The sequence below is a fragment of the Carcharhinus amblyrhynchos genome, chromosome 9 (assembly GCF_965287045.1).
Source record: "Carcharhinus amblyrhynchos chromosome 9, sCarAmb.v2.hapA, whole genome shotgun sequence".
Classification (NCBI taxonomy): domain Eukaryota; kingdom Metazoa; phylum Chordata; class Chondrichthyes; order Carcharhiniformes; family Carcharhinidae; genus Carcharhinus; species Carcharhinus amblyrhynchos.
Window position 1 is genome coordinate 84959303 of NC_137332.1, and position 21155 is coordinate 84980457.

General features: G+C 44.5%; 1 long non-coding RNA gene across 1 annotated transcript in view; it reads left to right on the plus strand.

The window, feature by feature from the left end:
• The first annotated feature begins 356 nt into the window (after positions 1-356).
• LOC145348461 (uncharacterized) overlaps positions 357-21155 on the plus strand; it is a 66659-nt gene continuing 45860 nt past the window's right edge. Inside the window, exons 1-2 of the long non-coding RNA XR_013887940.1 lie at positions 357-432; positions 12165-12291. This is a non-coding gene — a long non-coding RNA (uncharacterized LOC145348461). The remainder of the gene's footprint in view (positions 433-12164; positions 12292-21155) is intronic.

A 21155-nucleotide genomic window follows, 5' to 3' on the forward strand; every position in this document is an offset into this window, starting at 1 on the left:
GTGGGGGGAGGAGGGGGAGGGGGGGAAGTGGGGGGAGGAGGGAGGGGGGGAAGTGGGGGAGGAGGGGGAGGGGGGAAGTGGGGGGAGGGAGGGGGGAGGGGGGAAGTGGGGGGAGGAGGGGGGGAGGAGGAGGGAAGTGGGGGAGGAGGGGGGGAAGGAGGGGAGGTGGGGGGAGGAGGAGGGGGGAAGTGGGGGGAGGAGGAGGGGGAAGTGGGGGGAGGAGGAGGGGGGAAGTGGGGAGGAGGAGGGGGGAAGTGGGGGAGGGGGGGAAGTGGGGGGAAGTGGGGGAGGGGGGGAAGTGGGGGGAGGGGGGAAGTGGGGGAGGGGGGAAGTGGGAAGGGTTTGAGGGGGACTGGGGATGGTGTTGAGGAGGGCGGTTGCGGCCGCTGATTGGGTTGAGGATGGAGCGGTCGCATTGACTTACAGTTTCAAGTGAGTATGGGCCTGTCGAGTAGCGAGAATGGAAGCATCACTTCGCAGCGACATGTCGGACTCTGGCCCGAGGCCTCCCTCCCGCCCGGCCGCGCGCGCGCAGGCCTCTCCTGGGCCCCGGCCCCAGCCTCACTCACCGCCTGCTCCTGGCTCGCGCCGTGTCGGTTGGCGCCGCGCGCTCTCTCTCTCCCGCCGTTGACAGTTGCGGCAGCGCGCTGGCCGCAGGTTTGATGTGACCCTTAGACTGCCAGCATAACCCTCTCCAGCAGCCGATCCCTGATCCTGCTGTGCTTCCTGCTTCGCTGGCAGCAAGTGGAAACCACCAAATAGAGAGATTATCCACAGCCCAGTGCACTCGTTCCTTTTCCGATGGACACACTGGCAGACCATTGTCACTTGATCAATTTCGCCCCTCCATCCGCTTAGGGATGCTGGCCGAGCTGACGTGCATTTTTCTCCTTTGCTCATATTTTAACGTCAAATTATTCCTCCGAAACAAAACTAGTTCCTCTATTGCACATATGCATTGGCACTAAGTTAAGAACTAAGGTAGGTTTCACTGTAACAGGGGCCACTGCCAGAATGTATACCAATATAAATTAATCGCATACTTACTTTCATAAATGTCTGTGGTCGCATTTATAATGAGAACGGCCTATGTAAACCTGTCACGGTGTAATGGCACCCTCCTGCCTCTGGTGGTGTCCAACCAGACAGAAAGGGTTAATTACAGTGTGGCTATTTTACCTGAGGAGTTTCCTTCAAAAACGCCAGGAAAAAGTGCAAAACAAAATGCACATCAATGAAAGATTTTTAATATTTTGAAAGGCATCAAAAACTTTCATTACAATTTGTATTCATAGCAAAGCAAAATACTGCAGATGCTGGATACCTGAAATAAAAACTGCTGTAAATCTCAGCAGATCTGACAGCATCTGTAGAAGAGAAACAGAAATAACGCTCCACATCTAAGTTCTGAAGAAGCATCATATATGATCGAAAATGTTAACTCTTTCTATTCCACTGATGCTGTCAGACCTGCTGGACTTTCCAACAATTTCGACTTTTATTTGTATTTTAAAACATCCCAATGCACTTGATAAATACTATCAAACAAAATGTGACCAAACCACATGTCAACATATTAGACCTGGTAACCAAAAACTAACTCAAAAGGTAAGATTTTAAGCAGTATCTTAAAGTAGGAACAAGAGGTAGAATGTATTAAGGAGAGAATTCCAGAGGTTAAAGCTTGACGGCAGCAGGCAAATCATTCGTAGTGGAGCAACTAAAATGGAGAATGCTCAACAGGCCAAAATTGGCAGAGCAAAGAGATCTTGGGGAATTGTAAGGCTGTATGTAATGTTTCCTACACTACAACAGTTCAAAAGTACCTCATTGGCTGTAAGCCCTTTGAAACATTCCATGGTTGTGAAAGGCACAATATAAATGCAAGTACTTTTTTAAAGATATCAGGAGGGGTGAGGTCCTAGAGGCATTTAAAAGCAAGGATGACAATTCTAAAACCCAAACCAAGAGCCAGTATAAACCAGTGAGCCAGAGGGATGATGAGTGGGTGAGACATGGTGCAATTTAGGACATGGGCAACAGAGTTTTTAAAATTGTTTCAAAATTTATGAAAGATAGAACATGGGAGGCCAGCCAGGAATCTAGAATGGTCAAGTCTTTACAATGGGCCAAGTGGCCTCTTTATGTGCAATAAACTTCCTATTATTGTACAAGTAACAAAGGGACAGATGTGGGTTTCAACACCAGAGGGGCGAAGGTAAGGACAGAATCAGGCATTGTTAAAGAAATGGAAATAGTCTTAATGCTGATACGGATGTGTGCTAGGAAAGACAATGAATACTGAAGGTTAGGGGTTTGTACAAGTAGAACACCCAAAGTGGAAAAACAAAAGGAAACACAATGTCAGGAACAGTAAAGCAAAAAAGCAAAAGTGAAGAGGAAAAAATTAAATAGAAATCATGGATGGGATTTTGTTCCCACATTCAGCACGGTGGCCTGTGGTTACGTGGGTGCAATTGTGATAACCAGAAAACAATTGCTGGTGAGATTGCTCTTCTCCCCCACCATCAGTGACATAAGAGGTTCCTGCACAGGAAGGGTAAGAAACTCATTTCAATACATTAACATCTCACTAGTGGGCAGTCCAGCCATAACTGCCCCTCCAGTTGCATTTTCGAGCCTCACCAGTGCAACATGGGAGAGAGGGCACCAGCCACCCCATGGGCAGGGAGGGGGTCGGTCATAGGGTTGAATGGCAGCTCGAAAGGCCAACCCCATAATGGGACTCCTTTGTTGTTGGGTGGGTGGGAGTAGAACTGTGACCTGAGAGATAGTCCTGATACTTTGGAAAGGTCGGGGGTTGGGGGGGTGCTGGTTTCTGGAACTGGGGATTTTATGAAATTCAAATTAACCATTTACCGTGGTGGTATACCCAGACCACACCCAGACTCCTCCCAAAGAAGGTTGATGCATAGGATCCTGCAATTAGCCCCAGGGGTCTCATGAGTTCATGCTTAGGGAGACCTGAGAGCCAAAGAGGGTACCTGAGGTAGATGCCCAGCTGGCACACATAGAGGGGAGAGGCCCATGTTTGGCCAGTGTAGAAGGTAGTAAGAGAATGGAGCGCAAAGCTTGTGAAAGCAAGCACAGCAGTCATTGACCATCAGTGGAATGCACCAGGGGCTGGATGGGCATTCAATGGCATGACCATAGCTGAATCCCCCACTGTCAATATCCTGACTATTATCATTGACTGGAAACTGAACTGGCCAAACCAAATAAATACTGTGGCTACAAGAGCAGATCAAAAGCTAGGAATCCTGTGGCAAGTAACTCACCTCCTAACTCCCCAAAGCCTGTCCACCATATAAATGGTGCAAGTCAGAAGTGTAATGGTTACAGAATGCAATAGAGATCTGAAGCTGTGGTTTCAGTGCCTACACCAGTCAGGTGGAGCCCTCTAGTATTGTTCCCAGAGAGTTTCATGCATCATTGTGCTGTGCTGCGCCCTCCACAACCCGGTACTGCAACAGGGTGAGGAGCTGGCATAGGAGGAGATGAACCAGCACTTCTCCAATGATGAGAAGGACATTGAGGAGGATGCCAAGGGGGAACCCACCAAAGGTGGCAGAGGAAGCAATGACAAGGCCCTGAATCAGAGGAGAGCTCAGGATGCTCTGATAACTTCTCTCTTCAAAGATGCCCAGGACTAGAATGGGCACTGAGGTCACATCATGGGTGATGCCCTCCTCACTGTGTGGTGGCTGCACCACCAAAGCCCCAAAATTGGGGAGAGTACAGATGTCCATTGTCCAGATGCTGAAAGAGAATAATGATGACTTACAGTGAGGACAGAGCATTGCTCCTCAATGATCTATTGTGAACGCCTAACACCCACCTGGCTAAGGCAGCCCATGATAGGGTAATTTAAGGGTAATTTAAGGGTGATGATATAGAGACAGACCCATCTCTGCTGATGCAGGCTCCTTTCTAGTCAGGGGTGCCAATGAAGATCTTTGTTAATGGTGGCAGAGGAATGGCTCTCACAATGATATAGCCACTGGATTATTTGTGGTGAGTTCAGACTTCCCCCAAATAACTGGGCTGATAGTGACCTTAATGGAAGGTGGCAGGAGTGGGGGGAGTCGAGGGGGTTGGGATGAAGGGTGGTGCTCTCTTTAGCTGGGTGGCACGTAAGGGAATCAGCTGACATGCTTGCAGACTGGTTGGTCATCCAGCCTGAAAGTGACAGATGGCAGGGCATGCAACAATGAGATGAGAAGGGGAGGCACAAAGAGGGATCAGTTTTTGTACAAAGCGTGCAGGAAGGTTTTTTGACTCAGTATGTAGATAGGCCAACTAGAGGTGAGGCTATATTGGATTTGGTGCTGGGAAATGAGCCAGACCAGGTGCTAGACTTGGAAGTTGGTGTGCGTTTTGGTGATAGTGGTTATGTTATGTTCACCTTAGTGATGGAAAGGGATAGGCATGAACCTCGGGTCAGTAGTTTTAGCTGGGGGAAGGGTAATTATGAGGCTATTAGGAGAGAATTAGGAAGCATAGGTTGGACTAGGAGACTACAGGGACTGGGAACGTCCGAAATGTGGAGTTTTTTCAAGGAGCAGCTACTGCGAGTCCTTGATAGGTATGTTCCTGTCAGGCAAGGAGGAATTGGTAGAGCTAGGGAACCGTGGTGCACTAAAAAAGTTGATTCGTTGGTTAAAAAGAAAAAGGAGGCTGATGTTCGGATGAGACTTGAGGGCTCAGGTAGTGCACTAGAAAGCTTTAGATTGGCTAGGAGGGAGGTGAAGAGTGAGTTAAGAAGGGCTAAAAGAGGACATGAGAAGACTTTGGCTGATAGGATTAAGGAGAATCCTAAGGCGTTCTATAGGTATGTTAAGAACAGAAGGTTGGTTAGGGCAAGATTAGGACCAGTTACAGACAGCAGAGGGAAGTTGTGTGTGGAACCGGAAGAGATTGGAGAGGCATTGAACCAATATTTCTCTTCAGTGTTCACGCAGGGGGACATGAATGTAGCTGAGGAGAACACTGGGTTGCAGGGGTGTAAACTAGACAGTATTGCAGTTGATAAGGGGGATGTGCTGGATATTCTTGAGGGTTTGAAAATAGATAAGTCCCCTGGTCCAGACGGGATTTACCCTAGGATTCTCTGGGAGGCAAGAGAGGTGATTGCAGAGCCTCTGGCTCTGATCTTCAGGTCGTCGTTGGTCTCAGGTATAGTACCGGAAGATTGGAGGATAGCGAATGTTGTCCCATTGTTTAAGAAGGGGAACAGAGACTTCCCCGGGAATTATAGACCGGTGAGTCTTACTTCTGTTATGAGCAAGGTTTTAGAAAAAATTATTAGGGATAGGATTTATAGTTATTTGGAGAGCAATGAATTGATTGGAGATAGTCAGCATGGTTTTGTAGCGGGTAGGTCGTGCCTTACTAACCTTATTGAGTTTTTTGAGAAAGTGACCAAAGAGGTGGATGGGGGTAAGGCAGTTGACGTGGTATATATGGATTTTAGTAAGGCGTTTGATAAGGTTCACCATGGTAGGCTTCTGCAGAAAATGCAGATGTATGGGATTGAGGGTAATCTAGGAAATTGGATCAGGAATTGGCTAGCAGATAGGAGACAGAGGGTGGTGGTTGATGGTAAATATTCGTCATGGAGTTCAGTTACAAGTGGTGTGCCTCAGGGATCTGTTTTGGGGCCACTGCTGTTTGTAATTTTTATTAATGATCTGGATGAGGGTATAGTTGGGTGGATTAGTAAATTTGCTGATGACACCAAAGTCGGAGGTGTGGTAGATTGTGAGGAAGGGTGTCATAGTTTGCAGGGAGACTTAGACAGGTTGCAGAGCTGGGCCGAGAGGTGGCGGATGGAGTTTAATGCGGAGAAGTGTGAGGTAATTCACTTTGGTAGGAATAACAGATGTGTCGAGTATAGGGCTAACGGGAGGACTCTGAATAGTGTGGATGAACAGAGGGATCTAGGTGTATGTGTACATAGATCCCTGAAAGTTGGGAATCAAGTAGATAAGGTTGTTAAGAAGGCATATGGTGTCTTGGCGTTTATTGGTAGGGGGATTGAATTTAGGAGTCACAGCGTCATGTTGCAACTGTACACAACTCTGGTGCGGCCGCACTTGGAGTATTGTGTGCAGTTCTGGTCCCCACATTATAGGAAGGATGTGGAGGCTTTGGAGAGGGTGCAGAGGAGGTTTACGAGGATGTTGCCTGGTATGGAGGGGAGGTCCTATGAGGAGAGACTGAGGGATTTGGGGTTGTTTTCGCTAGAAAGAAGGCGGCTAAGAGGGGATCTTATTGAAACATATAAGATGATTAGAGGTTTAGATAGGGTGGATAGTGTTAGCCTTTTTCCTCGGATGGAGAAGCACGAGGGGGCATGGCTTTAAATTAAGGGGGGGTAGTTATAGGACGGATGTCAGGAGTAGGTTCTTTACCCAGAGGGTGGTGAGGGATTGGAATGCCCTGCCTGCTGCAGTTGTAAATGCGCCTAGTTTGGGGGCGTTTAAGAGATCCGTGGATAGGTTTATGGATGAAAAGGGATTGGTTTAGGTTAGTGGGTCATTGTTTTTTAACTGGTCGGCGCAGCATCATGGGCCGAAGGGCCTGTTCTGCGCTGTAATGTTCTATGTTCTATGTTCTATGTTAACAAATGATTCTTAATACATAACATAGGTACTCACATACTAACAATGTTCAAGATGTAAAAATTACCCATGCCCACACTGTAATACTATAATTTCTTTACCTAAATCATGCAGTTATGTCTTGGTGTTTATTCCAAGATCCACAGCTGAGGTGGAGGCAGCCTGGCCTGATGTCTGCCATGTGCTTGAGATGAACTTGGCAGCTGTCCTCTGGAGGGTCAGGATCTGGAGAGTCCCAGCTTGCTTTCAGGCAGCACAAGTGTGGTGATGCCATCCTCCTAGGTATGCAGGGCTGCAGCTGTGTCAGTCACAGGAAGAGGGGAGTCAGAAAGGCTGGATACCCTAGGGTCTCTTAGTGAGAGGGCTGTGTATTGCACTAGATGATCTTTCTCCCTATGGGTGCCTGAGGGCAATTGTGTTCCTCCATAGGATCAACTCATGGATGCCCACAAGTGCCTGAACCATGCAGTTGATGCCCTGAACTGTGGTATTCATGGTCTGAACCATGCACTAAACATTCCCCATCCTGGAATGAACATTTTGCACCAATGTCTCCACTGCAGGTGCTACCTTGCTGTGCTGGCCTTGTTGCTTTGGAGGGCCGGCACCATCTCATTAGACATAAGACGTTCAGTCACTCCCAATTGGCCTTGTAGTCAGAGGAGTGGAATTGACATCTTTTCCTGATGATTACAACTCTACCTTTATAATTCCAGCAATTGAAGTATGACCAAGTCCAGAGGCATGTCATCTGACTGGGACTCAACTGTGTCCTGGCCTCCAGAAATCTTCTGAATGCCATATCCCTGAGACATCCCTGTTTCTGTCTGCTGTGGATCATCAAAAGTGAGATTCTCATCATTCAGTGTCCCAAAAGCCAGCCTACTGATTATTCCCACTGAGGTTTGAGTCTCTGCATTGGTGGAGGGTACAAGTGACAGCTGTGATGTCTCTTCCATGCAAATGTCTGAAATTCATCATCAGAGCTGCTCTTTTCAGTGATCACCAGTGCCCTACTGGAGGATGGACTGATCTGCTCAACTGATTTACCTGCATTAGTGCATGGCAGGGACATAAGGATAGAAGAGACAGATCTCACATGAGGCTAGCAAGGCAGGTGTATGTGCTGTCGAGTAGTGGGGTCCCGTGAGGTGGCAGTGAATGAGGTCCCAGTGGAAGAGTGATCGGTATGTGAGTGGTTGGGTGTTGAGAAATGGCAAGAATGATTTGTCCTAGTTGCATGAAGGAGGTCATTCATCCTCTTTCTGCATTGAATTCCTATCCTCTTATGTAGTGAGCTTGCGCTTACAGGCCTCCCATGCTGGGCTGGTGAACTTGCTCACAGGTCTTCTGCCCACCTGCAGGTACAGAAAGCCCCATCTCTGCTTCACCTCATCCAGCATTCTGCTCAGTACTCCCTTTGAGAACCTTGGTGCTTTCTACCTCGCAGCCATCCTCCTGGCTGGACTTGCAGTAGGAGCAATGCAGTGTTGAGGAAGTGTATAAACAGAATTCCCCTGGTTGAAGTGATACCAGGGTGGGTGAATCAGAGTCAGCACACCATGGGCACAGCATGAAACTCAAAATTTGTTTTTTACTGAGTGCCTAAAAATGTGGCAAGATATCTCACCAACACTGCTGGTGAGCTAATCTCTGCTTTTCTTGTTGAAAGCGGCACATAGCTAATGTAATAGAAAATTCTACTCATGGACTTTCATCTGGGGTGGCAGACAAAATACATACATAAATGGGTATTTGGAAACTAAACTTCATAATGTGTTTACAGTCAGTGAACAAATTGATATCTTGGTACCAAGATAAATAACAGGTGAGATATATAATGTCAGAGCAATGAGGTATTAATTCCATTCATTTAAATGTTTCCTGAAACAATATGAAAGAGATTTCCACATGGAGATAAGTCAATCACTGGTGCTTCGAGGTGGTTCCTCAGGAATCATAAGTTGATGAATATAAAAGTTGCAGAATTGGAATGCCATTATTTTAACTATCAAACACTGGTAGGTCAAAGTTGCCTTTCAAAACACCCTTTGTCTAACAGTAAGAAAAGGCTCTTGGGATGATATAACAGAAGAAACAAGAAGAAACAAGAAAACACAGTGTAGTCTCCCTAGTCAGATTTAAATTGATTTGTGATGTTAAAACCAATCACCTCCCCCAGGCACAAATTATTTTTATTAAAAATCAAACTCTGCAGTTGATAATTTTATAATTTTCATGCACGCACAAATTTAAATAAGATGTTTTGATAGTAACACAGGCCAAGATAAATAGTTTGCATTGATACAGGAGAAAGGTGTGAGGCTGGGGTGGTGGGGGCGGGTGTTGGGCAGTTGAGTTAGTCTTGCAGAGGGCTGGCAGGAACATATTGGACCAATTGGCTTCCTTCTGTGTTGTCCAGGATACTAAGACGAAGGGTACAGATTATAACCCACTCCACTGAATTAGCCAGGGCAGCATTACCACAGTAAAGCTTCTCAATTAGTGATCCTACTCCTTATTCACAGTCTGCTGGAAAAGAACCACAATAATAAGATGGGACCCAGAAGTGCTGCTTCCTCTCCTCACCACCACTACCACATACACACACAGATAACTTGCTCTCTTTTGAGGAGTTGATAGTTTTCCTGCTTTCTTCCCGTACATTAAATTGGCCGTTATTCTTCAACTATGATTTAAACATTTCCAGTCAGCAAAGTACATTGTGAGAATTGCCACATCGTAATCTCTTTCAATGGGGCAATGCAAATATTGTTGCTTTCATTCTTCAAAATGACGCAATTTCTTAATTTTTTTTCAATTTCAACCAATGATTATCATCCCTGCCTGAATTTTGACTACTCTTAGTCTCATCTTCATCTTTTTACTTTCTTGACGTCGTTTTACATCGTTTGATTTAAAACTTTCATTTTTACACCAGCTTCCATGCACCCAGAACATTACAAAGCACATTAAAGTCAATTAATTTCTTTTTGAGGTAGAGTCAATTAATTTCTTTTTGAGGAGTGATATAGTATGGTTGAATTTCTGATGCAGATGGAGGATGAGAAAGTAGGGTCCTAAACCAGCATCCTCTGTTTGAACAGAGGGGAGTATGATAAGATGAGGGTGGAATTGGCTAATGTAGATTGGGGGCACAGATTGGTTGGTAGGACAGCTGAGGAACAGTGGAGGATTTTTAAGGAGATCTTTTTCGGTACTCAGCAGAAATATATTCCGATGGTAAAGAAGGACTGTAAGACTGATAACCAGCCGTGGTTATCAAAGGAAATAAAGGAGAGCATTAAATTAAAAGCCGATGCGTAATTGGCTAAAAATTGTGGGGAATTAGAAGATTGGGAAAGATTTTAAAAAAACAAATAATGACTAAGAAAGCAATAAAAAAAGGAAAGATAGAGTATGAAACTAAACTAGCTCTAAATATAAAAAATGATAGTAAAAATTTTTACAAATATATAAAGAAGAGACTGGCTAGAGTGGATGTTGGACCCTTGGAGGACGAGAGGGGGGATTTAACGGTGGGTAACGAGGAAATGGCTGAGACTTTAAATAAGTTTTTTGTGTCGGTCTTCACAGAGGAGGACACAAATAGTTTACCGAATATTAAAGATAGAGGGATGGTAGGAGATGAAGTCCTTAATACAATTACTGTCACTAGAGAGGTAGTGCTTGTTAGACTAACGGGACTGAAGGTAGACAAGTCCTCTGGACCGGATGGAATGCATCCCAGGATTCTGAAAGAAATGGCAGAAGTAATAGCAGATGCCTTAGTAATTATTAATCAAATTTTGTTGGACTCTGGGGAAGTGCCAGAGGATTGGAAAACAGCTAATGTTATGGCACTGTTTAAAAAAGGTAGCAGACAAAAGGCAGGGAATTATAGGCCAGTTAGCTTAATGTCCATAGTTGGAAAAATGCTAGAATCCATCATCAAAGAAGAAATAGCAAGACACCTAGAAAAGAACGGTTTGATCAAGCAGACGCAGCATGGATTTGTGAAGGGGAAGTTGTGTTTAATGAATTTATTGGATTTCTATGAAGATGTGACAAGTGCGGTAGACAGAGGGGAACTGGTGGATGTGGTGTTTTTAGATTTCCAGAAGCGTTCGATAAGGTGCCTCACAAAAGGTTGCTGCAGAAGGTTAGGGTACACAGAGTTGGGGTAAAGTGTTAGTGTGGATTGAGGATTGGTTATCTAACAGGAAGCAGAGAGTTGGAATCAATGGGTGTTTTTCTGATTGGCAGTTGGTGACTAATGGAGTGCTGCAGGGATCGGTGCTGGAGCCTCAACTGTTTACCATTTACATAGACGATCTGGAGGAGGGGGCTGAGTGTAGGGTAACAAAATTTGCTGATGACACGAAGATGAGTGGAAAAGCGAATTGCGTGGAGGGCGCAGAAAGTCTGCAGAGAGATCTGGATAGGCTGAGTGAGTGGGCGAGAGCCTGGCAGATGGAGTATAACGTTAGTAAATGTGAGGTATTCACTTTGGTAAAAATAATAGGAGGAGGGATTATTATTTAAAGGGTGAAAAGCTGCAGCATGCTACAGTGCAGAGGGACCTGGGGATCCTTGTGCACGAATTGCAAAAACTCAGTCTGCAGGTGCAGCAGGTGATCAAGAAGGCAATGGAATGTTGGCCTTTATAGCGAGGGGGATAGAATATAAAAGCAGAGAGGTCTTGCTGCAACTGTACAGAGCACTGGTGAGGCCGCAACTGGAGTAACTGCACACAGGGAATTGGTCCCCTTATTTGCAAAAGGATCTATTGGCCTTGGAGGGAGTGCGGAGAAGGTTCACCAGGCTGATACCAGAGATGAGGGGGTTAGCTTATGAAGAGAGATTGAATAGACTGGGCCTGTACTCGTTAGAGTTTAGAAGGCTGAGGGGGGATCTTATAGACACTTACAAGATAATGAAGGGGCTAGATAGGGTAGAGGTAGAGAGATTCTTTCCGCTTAGAAAGGATAGCAGAACTAGAGGGCACAGCCTCAAAATAAGTGGGGGGGGGGGCAGTTTAGAATGAAGTTGAGGAGGAACTTCTTCACTCAAAGGGTGGTGAATCTCTGGATTTCTCTGCCCGTTGAAGTGGTGGAGGCTACCTCGCTGAATATATTTAAGTCATGAGTAGATAGATTTCTGAAAGACAAGGGAATTAAGGGTTATGGGGAGAAAGCGGGAAAGTGGAACTGATCCACTTCATGATCTTATTGAATGGCGGGGCAGGGTTGAAGGACTAGATGGCCTACTCCTGCTCCTATTTCTTATGTTCTTACGTAACTGTTTTTTGTAGACAAACATAACCACAAATTTGTATGCAGCAAGATTACACAAACTGCAATGAAATGAAGTACCCACTTATCTGTTCGTGTAGTATTGAATCAAGGGTGAACATTGACCAAAACACTCAAAAACATTCTTCTTTTCTTCCAAAGTGTTTTTGCTCATTTGAATAATCAGCTGCATCTTTGTTTTTAAATTTCATCCTATTTCAATCAGGTAACATTCCTTCACTGCTGCACTGAAGTACAAGCCAAGGTTATGTGCTGGAAGAGAATTTGATTCTACAACCTTCTGACTGGTGGGAGTGCAACCAACTAAGCTATCACTTTTAAACTTCTTCCAGGTAAAGTTCCCTTGGGTAAGCTCCCTTTCTGCCTTCATACAAAACACGTCTCCTCAGTTACTCTATAATGCAAATATTAAACCTGCCCACCTAACATAAATGATGTTGAGGTCAGACAGTAAAATGACAACAAGACAGAATCCACTGCCTTGGAACTGATAATTTTACCTCCTAACAGGGGGCCTCATAAATGTCAACCTCTGATGACCCAATTTTAACTCCAACACGTGTGGTTCATATAGCCTTGACACCCAAGTCATCTGAAAAAGCAATTGGGTTAGAAATGGTCCAGGAATTTTGCTCTTTTGCTGCTCCACTTTTGCCCACTAAACATTGAGAAATTTGATAGGGGTGTTCAAAATCAAAGAAAAAAGTAGATTGGAAGAAACTATTCCCATTGGCAGAAGGGTTGAGAACCAGAGAACACTGATTTAACATGACATCACTCCCCTGGCTTGGGGCTGATGACAGAAATTGAACAACTTTAAAACAGGTGCTGGAGTTAAAATGATGCAGGCCTTTGGCCTAGGAGTTCATGAGAATTTTCATCCCAACCAGAGCTATAATCATGGCTTTAGGTCCATGAAACGCAGTTCTACCCAAGAACCAAGTATTGTTTACACATCTGGGGTCATATTTTTAATTGTTGGATGGGATATAAGAAAATTTGCATATGGTAGGTTGCTAAGCCGAAAACATGCTGCATTGCATACAACACATCTTTCTGCAGTCCCCTTGCATTATGATCATGTCGTGTCTAATACTATAGTTTGTTTTTTCAAAAAGCTTCCTTTTGCCTTTTTAATATGATTTTCAGACAGTCTCTTGATTTATCCCACCTGCTTATATTGTGCTTGCAAGTACTGTAGGGTTTGGACCTTCACCTAGGTTTTCTTCAGCCACACACAAAACTTCCCCACGAAGAAGAAAACAGAAGGTGGGGATTGGGGGGGAGTAAAAAGTCCCAGACATGTGAAGGTGAAAACGTTATCATTTGCACTATTACTAACAATTGTAAATAAATCTGGAATTTATGAAGTGACACCAGCTTCATGGGAGTTATTTCAGTACATCTAGGCTCCGTGGCAACAAATTCAGTTTGTCACAGAAGAGTTTAAATATTTAGATGCTACAGTAAACGGAGACCAATAGAATGGTTGCAATATAGAAAGAGGTAATTCAGCCCATTACCAGCTCTGTAAGGGCTACTCAGCTTGTCCCGCCCCTTGCCTTTTCCCTGCAGTCCGTAAATTATTTTTCTTCAGATTCAATTCCCTTTTAAAAACCACAATTGAATCTGCCTCCACCACACTTCCAGGCAGTGCATTCCTAATCCTAAGCATTTGCTGCTTAAAAGTTTTCCCCCATGCAACCATTGCTTCGTTTGTCAATCAACTTAAATTGGTGTTCTCTGGTTCTAAACCCTTCCAGCAATAGGAATAATTTCTTCCAATCTACTTTGCCTTTGATTTTGAACATCTCTATCAAACCTTCCAATGGCCTATTCTCTAAAGAGAAAACTTCAGCTTTGCTAATCTATCCTCATAAAAAACCTTAATTACTGGAACCGTTCTTGAAAATATTCTCTACACCCTTTCCAATGTCCTCACATCTTTCTTAATGTGTAGTGCCCAGAATGGACACAATACTCTAGTTGAAGCAAATGAGTGTTTTCTAAAACTTCAACACTACTTTGGCTAAGATCAATGCTGCTCCATGGTTAGAGACATATTGGAGCTTTTTTCTATAGCCTTTTGGCTAAGATCAAGTGTCGTATCGACATGCTGCACTTGGTTGAAGTCATTAGGTTACATTTCAGCTTCATTTGAAGCAATTTTTTAAAGCGGCATCTTGGCCTTTTGGCTAGGATGCAGATAAGATCAAGCCTTGGGGGAGGAGCTACACCTACTCCAATCAGCTTGGATCATGTAGATCAAGCCCAAGACAGGAGGTGAGAGCCCTGTCTTGCCAGCTTGGATCGGAATGTCCCAACTTGTTGGGACTCTGAATTAACTTTAATTTGACTTGATTGGATTGGAATAAAGTAAACAAAAAAAAAGATGCATCTATTTATAAAGTTCGGCATTCATGTACCTCACCAATCTGTAATAAATCACTGAATAATATAGCTAGTACTACAGATACTTATATCTTATATTCAACAGAGTAAAATTTCCTATGAAGCTTAACTAGGGTGATATTGATAAAAGCATTTTGATACTGAGGCATAAGAAAGAGAATGCCAAAAACTTAATCCAGGAGGTAGTTTTGGAAAACATCTCAAAAAAATTTCATAACTCAGCACTTGGAAGGCAATGGTATAATCAGCCAAAGTCAGCATGGATTTACAAAAGGGAAATCATGCTTGTCGAATCTACTGACATTTTTTGAGGATGTAACTGATAAGAGTTGGCCAAAGAGAACTAGTGTATGTGTTTCTTTTAGACTTTCAGAAGGCTTTCAACAAGATGTCACAGAACAAACTACGATGTTAAGTTAAAGCACATGGAATTGTAGGTAATGTCTTGAGGTGTATAGAAAGCTGATTAGCAGATAGGAAGCAAAGAGTTGGCATAAAAGGGTCTTTTTCTGATTGGCAGTCAATGACTAGTGGGGTTCTGCAGGGATTTGTGCTAGGGCCCCAATTGTTTACATTATATATTAATGATTTGGAAGCGGGAACTGAATGTATTAGCTCCAAATTTACAGATGTTACAAAGTTGGGTCGGAGGGTGAGCTGTGAGGAGGATGCAGAGATGTTTCAGCATATTTGGAAAGGCTGAGTGTGTGGGCATCTGCATGGGAGATGCAGTTTAATGTGGAGAAAAGAGGTTATCCACTTTGGTAGCAATAATAGGAAGATAGATTATTACTTGAATGGATGTAAATTGGATACTCAACGAGATCTTGAAGTCCTCGTGCATCAGTCGCTGAAAGTAAACACACAAGTACAGCAGGCAGTAAAGAAGGCAAATGACATATTAACCTGCATAGTGAGAGGATTTGAATATAGGGATAGGGATGTTTTGTTGCAATTGTATAGGGTCTTGGTGAGGCTACACTTGGAGTATTATGTGCAGTTTTGGTGTCCTTATCTGAAGAAGGATGTTCTTGCTATAGAGGGAGTACAGCAAAGGTTTATCAGGCAGATTCCTGGTCTGTCATATGAGGAGAGACTAGGTCAGTTAAGATTATATTCACTGGAGTTCAAAAGAATGAGAGAGGATCTCATAGAAACTTATAAAATTCCAACAGGGTTAGACAGGGTAGATTCAGAAAGAATGTTCCTGATGGTGGGGGAGTCCAAAACTAGCGGTCATAATTTGTGGATAAGCGGTAAAACTTTTAGAACTGAGGTGAGAAGAAATGTCTTCACCCAGAGGGTGGTAAATGTGTGGAATTCGCTACCACAGAATGTAGTTGAGGCCAAAAAGTTGTCTGATTTCAAAAAGAAATTAGATATAACTCTTGGGACTAAAGGGATCAAGGGATTTGGGAGGAAGAGGGGATCAAGATATTGAATTTGATGATCTGCCATGATTAAAATGAATGGCGGAACAGGCTTGAAGGGTCAAATGACTTACTCCTGCTTCTAGTTTCTATATTTCCAAAAGAGAAGGAGGAGCTAAAGGGACAGAGTGATTTATTGATTCATTTTTAAAGCTTAGGGCCAAAGAAAGCTGAAGGCATGGCTGCCAATGGTGGATAAATTCAAATTGGAGATGTGCAAAGGGCTAGAAATGGAGGGAGTACAAGAGATCTCAAACATTTATAGCACCAGAGGAATTTGATAGAGGTAGGGAGGAGAAAGGCCATGCAGGTATTTAAAACAAGAAGGAGAATGATAAAACTGAGGTGTTGTTGGACAGGTAGCAACTGAAAGTCAGCATGCACAGGGTAATGGGTGAATGAGATTTTGAGAGAGTTAAGATACAGGTAGCAGAGATCCGAATGACCACTACATTATGTAGGTGAAATGTGGGAAGCTGCCCAATAGAGCACTGGAATAGTTGAGAGGCAGCAAAGATTCAGGAATTGATGAATTGAGGCAATGTCAGAGTTGAACAATGTTACAGAAGTAAGTAGACAGCAGCCTTGGTGCTTTATGGTCAAAAGCTCAGGGTGGTATGTTTTTAGGCAGTACCACTGAGGGGTAGCATGTGAATGAGAAATAGAAAGAGGAGGCTGAGGATGGATCCTTGGGGAACTCCAGATGGGGAAACCATTGCAGATGATTCTCTGGCTGTGAATCAATAGTTAAGAATGGAACTGAGTTCTACTCATCTGGAAGACTGGAGAGGTATTGGACAAAGATAGTATGGTCAACTGAGTCAAAAGCTACAACTAAGCTGAGAAAAATGAGAAGAGAGAACTTATCATAGTATATAAGAACACAAAAACATAAGAAATAGGAGCAGGAGTAGGCCATCTAGTCCCTCGAGCCTTCTCCGCCATTCAATAAGATCATGGCTGATCTGAAAGTGGTTCAGTTCCACTTACCTGCCCGCTCCCATAAACCTTAATTCCCTTATTGGTCAAAAATCTGTCTATCTGTGACTTAAACACATTTAGTGAGGTAGCCTCAACTGCTTCAGTGGGCAGAGAATTCCAAAGATTCACTACCCTCTGGGAGAAGAAGTTCCTCCTCAACTCTGTCCTAAATTGACTCCCCTGTATTTTGGGGCTGTGCCCCCTAGTTCTTGTTTCCATTCTAAGTGGAAATAACCTCGCTGCTTCTACCCTGTCCAGCCCCTTCGTTATCTTATATGTCTCTATAAGATCTCCCCTCAACCTTCTCAACTCCAACAAGTACAGGCCCAATCTACTCAATCTCTCCTCATAAGCTAACCCGCTCATTTCCGGAATCAACCTGGTGAACCTTCTCTGCACCGCCTCCAAAGCTGATATACCCTTTCTTAAATAAGGGGACCAAAATTGTACACAATACTATAGGTGCGGCCTCACTAGTACCTTGTACAATTGCAGCAAGACCTCCCTGCTTTTATACTCCATCTCTTTTAAACAATGGCGTTATATTAGCTGTTTTCCAATCAGCTGGCACCTCCGAGATTCCAGCGAAATTTAAGAACATAAATAGGAGCAGGAGTAGGCCATCTAGCCCTACAAGCCTGCCCCGCCATTCAATAAGATCATGGCTGATCTGAAGTGGATCAGTTCCACTTTCCCACTTTCTCCCCATAACCCTCAATTCCCCTGTCTATCAGAAACCTATCTACCCATGACTTAAATATATTTAGCAAGGTAGCCTCCACCACTTCAACGGGCAGAGAATTCCAGAGATTCGCCACCCTTTGAGTGAAGAAGTTCCTCCTCAACTCTAATCTAAACTTCTCTCCTCCCGCCGCTCCCATCTTGAGGCTGTGTGCTCTAGTCCTGCTATCCTTTCTGAGCGGGAAGAATCTCTCTACCTCTACCCTATCCATCCCCTTCATTATCTTATACGTCTCTATAAGATCCCCCCTCATCCTTTTCAACTCCAATGAGTACAGACCCAGTCAATTAGAATTAATGCATCTGCTATTACTTCTGCTGTTTCTTTTAGTACCCTGGGATGCATTCCATCCGGACCCTGGGACTTGTCTATCTTTAGTCCTATTACCTTTCCCAGCACCACCTCTTTAGTAATAGTGATCGTTTTAAGGTCCTCACCCCCTACAATCCCATGACCGTCAATTATCGGTATGCTATTTGTGTCCTCCACTGTGAAGACTGACACAAAAACTTGTTTAAGGCCTCGGCCATTTCGTTTCCCATTACTAAATCCCTCCTCTCACCTTTTAAGGGTTGTGCATTTACTTTAGCCACTCTTTTCTGTTTTATATATCTGTAAAAACTTTTACTATCGGTTTTTATATTTTGTGCTAGTTTACTTTCATAATCTATCTTTCCTTTCTTTATTGATTTTTTAGTAGTTCTTTGTTGTTTTTTAAAGCTTTCCCAATCTTCTAGTTCCCCAATAATTTTGGCCACTCTGTATGCATTGGTTTTTAATTTGATACTTTCCTTTATTTCCTTAGTTATCCATGGCTGGTTATCCCTTTTCTTACATTCCTTCTTTTTCACTGGAATATATTTTTGCTAAGTACTGAGGAAAATCTCCTTAAAAATTCTCCACTGTTCCTCAACTGTCCCACCAACTAGTCTGTGTTCCCAGTCTCCGTTAGCCAACTCTGCCTTCATCCTACACCCTCTTGTTCAAGCAAAGGACACTGGTTTAGGACCCTACTTTCTCACCCTCCAAATGTATTAGAAATTCATAAGAACATAAGAAATAGGAGCAGGAGTAGGCCATCCAGCCCTTCGAGCCTGCCCCGCCATTCAATAAGATCATGGCTGATCTGTCGTGGCTCAGTTCCACATTCCCGCCCTCTCCCCATAACCCTTAATCCCCTCTCTTATCAAAAACCCATCAACCCGCTTCTTAAAAATATTTAGCGAGGTAGCCTCCACCACTTCAACGGGCAGAGAATTCCAGAGATTCACCACCCTTTGAGTGAAGAAATTCTTCCTCAACTCCGTTCTAAACCGCCCCCCCTTTATCTTGAGGCTGTGCCCCCTAGTCCTACTGTCCTTTCTGAGCGGGAAGAGTCTCTCCACCTCTATCCTATCCATCCCATTCATCATCTTATACGTCTCAATGAGATCTCCCCTCATTCTTCTAAACTCTAACGAGTACAAGCCTAGTTTATTCAGCCTCTCCTCATAGCTCAACCCCCTCAACTCCAGTATCAGCCTAGTAAACCTCCTCTGCACTCCCTCCAAGGCCAAAATATCCTTGCGTAAGTACGGCGCCCAAAACTGCACACAGTACTCCAGCTGCGGCCTCACCAATGCCCTATACAGCTGCAGCAAGACCTCCCTACTTTTATATTCAATCCCCCTCGCTATGAAGGCCAGCATCCCATTAGCCTTCCTGACCACCTGCTGCGCCTTCAGGCTGGGTTTTTGCGACTCATGCACAAGGACCCCGAGGTCCCTCTGCACCGTCGCCTGCTGCAGTTTTTCTCCACGTAAGTAATAATCCTTCCTACCATTATTCCTACCAAAGTGGACCACCTCGCACTTGCCGACATTAAATTCCATTTGCCATTTCGTGGCCCATTCGCCCAGCCTATCTAGATCCTTCTGTAGACTCTCCACACCCTCCGCACAATTTGCCGTTCCACCAATCTTGGTGTCATCAGCAAATTTCGACACCATACACTCGGTTCCCTCCTCCAGATTGTGATCACCCATTCCAAAAGGATCATAAGAACATAAGAAATAGGAGCAGGAGTAGGCCATCCAGCCCTTCGAGCCTGCCCCGCCATTCAATAAGATCATGGCTGATCTGTCGCTGCTCAGTTCCACTTTCCCGCCCTCTCCCCATAACCCTTAATCCCCTCTCCTATCAAAAACCCATCAACCCGCGTCGTAAAAATATTTAGCGAGGCAGCCTCCACCACTTCAGCGGGCAGAGAATTCCAGAGATTCACCACCCTTTGAGTGAAGAAGTTCCTCCTCAACTCCGTTCTAAACCGCCCCCCTTTTATCTTGAGGCTGTGCCCCCTAGTCCTATTGTCTTTTTTGAGCGGGAAGAGTCTTTCCACCTCTATCCTATCCATCCCATTCATCATCTTATACGTCTCAATGAGATCTCCTCTCATTCTTCTAAACTCTAACGAGTACAAGCCCAGTTTATTCAGCCTCTCCTCATAGCTCAACCCCCTCAACTCCGGTATCAGCCTAGTAAACCTCCTCTGCACTCCCTCCAAGGCCAAAATATCTTTGCGCAGGTGCGGCGCCCAAAAATGCACACAGTACTCCAGTTGCGGCCTCACCAATGCCCTATACAGCTGCAGCAAGACCTCCCTACTTTTATATTCAATCCCCTTCGCTATGAAGGCCAGCATCCCATTCGCCTTTCTGACCACCTGCTGCACCTGCAAGCTGGGTTTTTGCGACTCATGCACAAGGACCCCGAGGTCCCTCTGCACCGTCGCCTGCTGCAGTTTTTCGCCTCGTAAGTAATAGTCCTTCCTACCATTTTTCCTACCAAAGTGGACCACCTCACACTTGCCAACATTAAATTCCATTTGCCATTTCCTGGCCCATTCGCCCAGCCTATCTAGATCCTTCTGCAGACTCTCCACACCCTCCGCACAATTTGCCGTTCCCCCAATCTTGGTGTCATCAGCAAATTTCGACATTCTACACTCGGTTCCCTCCTCCAGATCATCTATATAAATGGTAAAAAGCTGAGGCCCCAGCACCGACCCCTGGGGCACTCCACTAGTCACCATCCGCCAATCCGAATAGCACCCGTTGACCCCCACTCTCTGCCTCCTATTTGACAACCAATCCTCTATCCACGCTAACACCCTACCCCCAACTCCATGTCCCTCGACCTTCTGCAATAACCTCTTGTGAGGCACTTTGTCAAACCCTTTCTGAAAACCTAGAAAGACCACATCCACCGGCTCTCCTCTATCCACCGCCCTAGACACATCCTCATAGAACTCCAGTAAAACTCCCACACAAGGAGTTCATTAATTTTACCTGTCTCATTACATAGGACCGGATCCAAGATAGTTTGCTCCCTCATAGGTTCTGTAACATACTGTTCAAGGAAACTATCTCGACAGCATTCTAAGAATTCTTCCTCAAGTCCACCATGTCCGACTTGAGTTGACCAATCAATATGGAGGTTAAAATCCCCCATGATTATTGCTGTTCCATTTTTACACGCATCTGTTATTTGTTTGTTTATAGTCTGCCCCACCTCAAAGTTGTTATTTGGGGGTCTATGGACTACGCCCACCAGTGACTTTTTCCCCTTACTATTCCTTACTCCACCCACATTG